Source organism: Chlorocebus sabaeus, chromosome 25 (assembly GCF_047675955.1).
Source record: "Chlorocebus sabaeus isolate Y175 chromosome 25, mChlSab1.0.hap1, whole genome shotgun sequence".
NCBI classification, from domain to species: Eukaryota; Metazoa; Chordata; class Mammalia; order Primates; family Cercopithecidae; genus Chlorocebus; species Chlorocebus sabaeus.
In genome coordinates, this window is record NC_132928.1 from 57,874,771 (window position 1) to 57,882,004 (window position 7,234).

The 7,234-nt window shown below is 41.5% G+C and overlaps 1 pseudogene; it reads left to right on the plus strand.

The window, feature by feature from the left end:
• Positions 1-2,580: 2,580 nt before the first annotated feature.
• Positions 2,581-4,233, plus strand: LOC119619740 (large ribosomal subunit protein P1 pseudogene; annotated as a pseudogene).
• The last annotated feature ends 3,001 nt before the right edge of the window (positions 4,234-7,234 follow it).

The following is a 7,234-nucleotide window of genomic DNA, read 5'->3' on the forward strand; positions in this document are numbered from 1 at the left end:
TTATTTCCAAAATCTACAACCACCCAGCACAGCAAATTTGAACACTCCACTCAGACCTCCATCTACTCTCTTTCAAGTTCACTCCCTATTGTGCCCATCTGCAATAATCCTTCAGCCCCTCTATGGAATACAATCCATTAATTGTACCATCTGCTCGCTGTCCCTCCCGACTTCATATCCTCACTTCCTTGATTCTGTTTAAATGCCATACTCTATCATTATGAAAACTCTCTTGTATACACCCTCCACCCTCTTGCTTCTCTCTCTTATTATACTAGCGTAGAAAACTTTAGGCCTGGGAAAATACAACTCTTCTCCCACTGTGTGCCGGCACCCATGTAGCTGAACAAGGCTATAGAAAAATGCACTACCATGCTAATATGATTTGTCTCTGTGTCCCCACCCAAATCTCACTTCAAATTGTAATCCCCATAATCCCCAGATGTCGAGGGTGGGAGCAGGTGGAAGTAATTGTATCATTGGGGTTGTTTCCCCCATGCTGTTCTTATGATAGGGAGTCAGTCTCACAAGATCTGATGGTTTTATACGTGTCTGACATTTCCCCTGCTTGCCCTCATTCTCTCCTGCTGCCCCATGAAGAGGTGCCTTCTGCTATGATTGTAAGTTTCCAGAGGCCTCTCTAGCGATGTGGAACTATGAGTTAATTAAACCTCTTTTCTTTATAAATTACCCAGTCTCCAGTATTTCTTCATAGTAGCATGAGAACAAACTAATATAGTAAATTGGTACTGGGTACAGTGGGGTGCTGCTGTAAAGATACCCAAAAACGTTGAAGTGACTTTGGAACTGAATAACACACAGAGGTTCAGACAGTATGGAGGGCTCAGAAGATGACAGGAAGATATAGGAAATTTTGGAACTTCCTAGAGACTTGGAGGGCTCAGAAGACGGGAATATGTGGGAAAGTTTGGAACTTCCTAGAGACTTGTGGAATGGTTTTGACTGAAATGCTGATAGTGATATGGACAATGAAGTCCAGGCTGAGGTGGTCTCAGATGGAGATAAGGAACCTTTTGGGAACCAGAGTAAAGGTGACTCTTGCTATGCTTTAGCAAAGAGACTGGTGGCCCCCTAGAGATCTATGAAACTTTGAACTTGAGAGACATTATTTAGGGTATCTGACAGAAGACATTTCTAGGTGAAAGCATTCAAGAGGAAGCAGAACATAAAAGTTTGAAAAATTTTGCACCCTGATGATGAGATAGAAAAGAAAAACCAATTTTCTGGGAGAGAAATTCAAGTCTGCTACAGAAATTTGCATACGTGACGAGGAGCCAAAATGCTAATCACCAAGACAATGGGGAAAATGTCTTCAGGACATGTCAGAGACCTTTGTGGCAGCCCCTCCCATCACAGACTGGGAGGTCTAGGAGGGAAAAAATGGTTTTGTGGGCCAGGCCCAGGGACCCCCTGCTCTGTGCAGCTTCAGGACATGGTGCCCAGTGTTCCAACTGCTTCAGCTCCAGTCATGGCTGAGGGGCCTAGGTACAGCTCAGGCCATTGCCTCATTCAGAGGTGCCTCATTACCACCAAACCCCAAGCCTTTGTGGCTTCTATGTGGTGTTGAGCTTGTGGATGCACAGAAATCAAGAATTAAGGTTTGAGAACCTCCACCTAGATTTCAGAGGACATATGGAAATGCCTGGATGTCCAGGCAGAATTTTGCTGCAGGGGTGTAGCCCTCATGTAGAACCTCTGCTAGGGCAGTGCAGAAGGGAAATGAGGGGTGGGAACCCCCACACAGAGTCCCCACTGGGGCACTGCCTAGTGAAGCTGTGAGAAGAGGGTCACCATCCTCCAGACACCGGAATGGTAGATCAACCAATAACTTGCACTGTGGGCCTGGAAAAGCTGCAGATACTCAACACTAGACCTTGAAAGCAACCTGGAGGGAGGCTGTACCCTGAAAAGCCACAGAGGCAGACCTGCCCAAGGCCATGGGAGCCCACCTCTTGCATCCTGGATGTGAGACATGGAGTCAAAGTAGATCATTTTGAAACTTCAAGGTTTAATGACTGCCCTATTGGATTTTGGAAACACATGGGGCCTATAGACCCTTTGTTTTGGCCAATTTTTCCCATTTGGAATGGGTGTATTTACCCAATGCCTGTACCCTCATTTTACCTAGGAAATAACTAACTTGCTTTTGATTTTACAGGCTCATAGATGGAAGGGACTTGCCTTGTCTCAGATGAGACTTTGGACTTGGACTTTTGGGTTAATACTGGAATGAGTTAAGACTGGGGGATGGTTGGAAAGGCATGATTGTGTTTTGAAATGTGAGAACATGAGATGTGGGAGGGGCCAGGGGCAGAATAATATGATTTGGCTCCGTTCCTCACCCAAATTTCACCTTGTATTGTAATCCCCATAATCCCCATGTGTCAAGGGTGGGACAAGTTGGAGGTAATTGGATCATGGGGGCAGTTTCCCCCATGCTGTTCTCATGATAGTAAGTCTCATGAGATCTGATGGTTTTATAAGCATATGGAATTTCCCCTGCTTGCACTCATTCTCTCTCCTATCACACTGTAAAGAGGTGCCTTCCACCATATTGTAAGTTCCCTGAGGCCTCCCCAGCCATGTGGAGCTGTAAGTCAATTAAACCTCTCTTCTTTAAAAATTACCCAGTCTTGGGTATTTCTTCATAGCAGTGTAAGAACGGACTAATATACAGATTGACAGGAATCATTTTTTGTTAATGACTTTGAATCTCAAATGAACCCAGTAATACTACTGCCTTTCCATGGTTCATTCACTCTCTTACTCTTCTAGATGACAATTTCACACTTTTCTCTTCTCTCCTGAGACCTCCCATGCTTCTTCCCACATCCTTATTCTCAAATGGCAAATCGTATCCTATTTCACTGAGGAAATAGAAACAATCAAAAGAGAAATTCTGTTATTTCCCATTATCTCAATACAAACTCACCAGCTTCTGCACCATATACTCTTCCTTTCCTAGTGCTTCTGTAGATGGACCATCCAAATCTCTGCTTATGACTGTCTGCATATATGCACTAGATTCTACTTTCATTATTTGATTACAGATATTCTCTCTTGTTTACCACATCATTACTTTTCTTTCCTCTCTGTTGGATCATTCCAACAGCCATTCAAACATGCTATTTTCCAGTCAGCATTCAATCTGTCATTTTTCTGACCTATTCTAATTAACGAAAACTCTACCTTTTGAGTTTCTCAAGCAAAAAGCATGGTCATTCCTGACCTCTCTTTTTCTCACACCACATATCCAGTTCATCAAGAAATCCCACTGACTCTACCTTCAAAAACTGGTTACTTCTCACCATTTCTTCTATTATGCCCTGGTCTAAGCAAGCATTTAGTGTCTAGATGATTACCATGGCTTCCTAGCTGACCTCCCTACTTCTATCCTTACCCTCCTACTATTCCCAGTGCAGCAGCCAAAGTAATCCTTGTCTTGTCACCCCTCTACTCAAAGCTCTCCAATGGCTGCCCATCTGACTCAGACCAAAAGCCTAAGTAAATCCTTACAAAGACCTTTGCTATTTGTCCCCTACTCTCCTGTTCCCACTTTGACTTTGTCTCCACCTCTGCCCTTCACTCACTTTGCTATAGCCATAGTGACTTTCTTGTTTCTTGAAAATACCCAATACATCTCTTCATGAGGGTTTTCTCACGTGCTCTTCCCTCTGCTTGAAACGCTCTTGTTCCAGTAGTCATGAAGCTCATCCTCTCCCCTCCTTTTAAAGTCTTTTCTCAAATGTTACTTTCTCAGGAACATCTTATTTAACACTGTTCTTGAAATTGTCCTTTTCTCTGCTGCCACCAAGGTTCTGTACCCTTCCCAGGAAGCTAAGGCTGCATGGAGGTGAAGGGCTTGCCCACACTATGGCCTTAATCTCCCAGCTTGCCTGCATCTATTCGGCCTTCATTCTACATGAGAATTAAGTGACCATCAGGGAGGATAAGATCAATGCCCTCATTAAAGCAGCTAATGTAAACGTTAAAGCTTTTCAGCCTGGCTTGTTTGCAAAGGCCCTGGTCAATGTCTGCATCAGGAGCCTCATCTGCAATGAAGGGGCCAGTGGACCTGCTCCAGAAGCTGGTGCTGCACCAGCAGGAGGTCCTGCCCTCTCCACCACCACTGCCTTAACCACAGAGAAAAAAGCGGAAGCAAATAAAGAATCTGAGGAGTCTGTTGAGGACAAGAGCTTTGGTCTTTTATGACGTGTTTAATAAAAAGCTGAATTCCGTTGGCTATAGTGGCTCAAACCTGTAGTCCCAGCTACTCTGGAGGCTTGGGCAGTACCATCTCTTGAGCCCAGGAGTTTGAGGCTGCAGTGAACAAAGACTGTGCCACTGCACTCCAACCTGGGTGACAGAGCAAGTCTCAAAAAAACAAAACAATACAAAAATATAAAAAAAAAAGAACTCAGAAAAAGGGTTTTAATTATACTCTGTCAGACACACTTTCTATTCTCCCTGTTTTGTTTTTCTTCATGGCTCTTATCATCTTCTAATATCCCATATAATTAACTGCTTTATTGGTTGTTATTGTATTTTTCCTGTTTGACACACAGACTCCTGAAAGTAAACTCCACGAAGTAAGACTTTTTGTTTGTTTGGTTGGTCAGTTGGTTCACAGCTGTATACCCAGCACCTAGTAGAATGCCTGCCACGTTGTAGATGCTTACATATTTGCTAAAGGAATGATTTTAACATCTTAACTAGGTGTTCTATATTATTTTGTACCTATTCAGGTGTACAAGTCTAGCAGTATTATAAGCTTCTTGATAGCCAGAATCATGACACTTACTTTGCTGACTTCCCTTCACAGCACAAATTATAAAGATCAGCTTCCACATTAAATGCCTACTGAATTGAACTGCACAATAAATATCCTGATCAGCATTCAGCTGAGTCCTTCACAAATTCCTAAGAGAAATAATAAAATGGTGGTTGTTTCAAGACATTTTTAAAAACATTTTAAAACTTTTAGTTTTGGGGGGGGTACATGTGTAAGTTTGTTATGTGGGTACATTGCATGATGCTGTGGTTTGGGCTTCTAATGATCTCATAGCCCAGGTAGTTGACGCAGTACCCAATAGGTAGATTTTTACCCTTTCTGCCCTCCCTACCTCTCTCCTTTTGGAATCCCCAGGAAACAATAAGTTTCAGAGTCATCTATTACACAATAGAAGCCTAGTGAGACAATTTTGTAGCATTGCTTTTAGAAATTATGGGTAATTCCCATAATATCAAGTTAGCTGTTCCATGTTAAGCTTTCTCCCTATCTAGTAATTTACGTACCAACAAAATGACTTAACTCACTGCATATCTTTATCGGTTAAGTAGGCCATTTATGCAGCAAATGTAATAGATCACAAAATGTACAAGAGTCCAACAACAATATAAAATCATTTTTTGCTTGCATAACAGTACAGGGAAAGTAGATAGGGTGAGGAGGTCTTCCTCCATGAAGTCAAGTCTAATAGAACCTCTGTTTTCTTCAACACATAGCTTCCAAAGTCACCCTAGAAGTTTTCTCCATCCTAACCAAACAAAAATGGAAAGAACATGCAGGAGCACATATGGGAGGTTTTCGTGGGGCAGTCTTAGAAGTGGCCCATCACATCTACAAAAATTTCACTGGCGGGACTCAGTCACATGGCCACATCCACTGGGAAGTATAGTTTAGCTAAGAGCTCAGGAAGTAGATTTGCCAGATTTAGGGAAAATACAAAATAAAACAAACTACAGTGTACTTATCTGGTTATTATACCAGGAAAAAAAAAGAACATTTCTGTCAAACAGATAGTATCCAAATAAGAATGTAGGAATGAGATCCCACTATATTCTTAATATGTCCTGGCCCTTTGATGGCATCTATTGCAGAATGCTCAAGGCCAGTTTCTAACAACTCAAAATCAGTGTGATTACAGATGGCACTTACGAACTCACGGAAGTTTTCACTTAAGAAAACACAGAGGTAAGAAACTACAGAGAAAGGGAAATAAAGACATCGCTAGTACTGCTAAAGATAATGGCCATATTTGGAAAGCCCTTGTAACTCATCTGTAAAAAAAATTTATCAAAACATCTAAAGTAGATTTACCCAATGACTATTTATTGGCCTCATTTATTTCTGTGGCAAGAATGTTTGACCTTATATGTTGCTAACAGGAGATGGTGGAAAGGAGACAACAGATTTTAGGAACTTTATCATGACCTTCTATCTGGAGACCATCAACCCTTCTTAGCTGTCTTCTTCTGCTACCAAGGTAATCATTTTAACATAACTTTACCTCCAGGAAAAACAGTTATTCTGACAATTTTTATTCAGGTATGTTCCACAAAGCCTACAAAGGTCCCCCAGCTAGGACCCTACTAATTAAGTGAATAGCTCAGGAAAAGCTGAGTATGACTGGCAGGGTGAGAGAAGTAGTATTCTTCAGTGACCCTGAAATTTTTTAATTGCCTAAAGATTTAGTCTCAGCTCTCAATTTAAAACATCTTAGAATGTTTTTAATTATCAGAAGAAATTTTAAGTATTAGGGAAGGGAGGTTGATTACTAGTAGTGGGAAAAATAAATTACTACCAAGAAGAGCCTGATTGTAGACATCACCCCAATACCTGGGCCAGTGCTAGGTCAGTTGAGAATGTGGGTGCTAAATTATATAGTTTCTGAACTCATCTAAACTTAACAATTCTAGAGAGTTAACCTACTTATTAAGAAAGGTAGCACACAATATGGTTTCTATTTTCATATCATTTTCCACATTTCTCTGTTTTAGTATAAATCTATTTTTGCAGATAAAAAACCTAACTGTGATGTGAGACTATTCTTAGGATGCTCAGTTTTCTCCTGCTCACATGGAACACACATTACCTTGTCCATTTGCCTCAAAAAATGCGCATCAGAAAGAGGTGATGGCCAAGTGAAGGAGAAATCCAGTCCAAGCCAGAGATGTTGAAATCGATGGCTCACATGAGAAGATCCTCAACACTTCACCATAATAAGTTTATCTGTGGGTCTCCCACAAGACTTTGCAAGAGCTCATCATCCTCCACATGTGAACTATGAGAAATGAAGCATAGAGGGATACCTTAACATTAAATACAAGTTGGAAGTCTTGCCAAAAATCAGAGATTACCCAGCAACAAAGTTAAGATGGAAACTCATGGGTTTTGGTTGCTCCACTTTAAGAGATGCTCAAGCCCACCAAG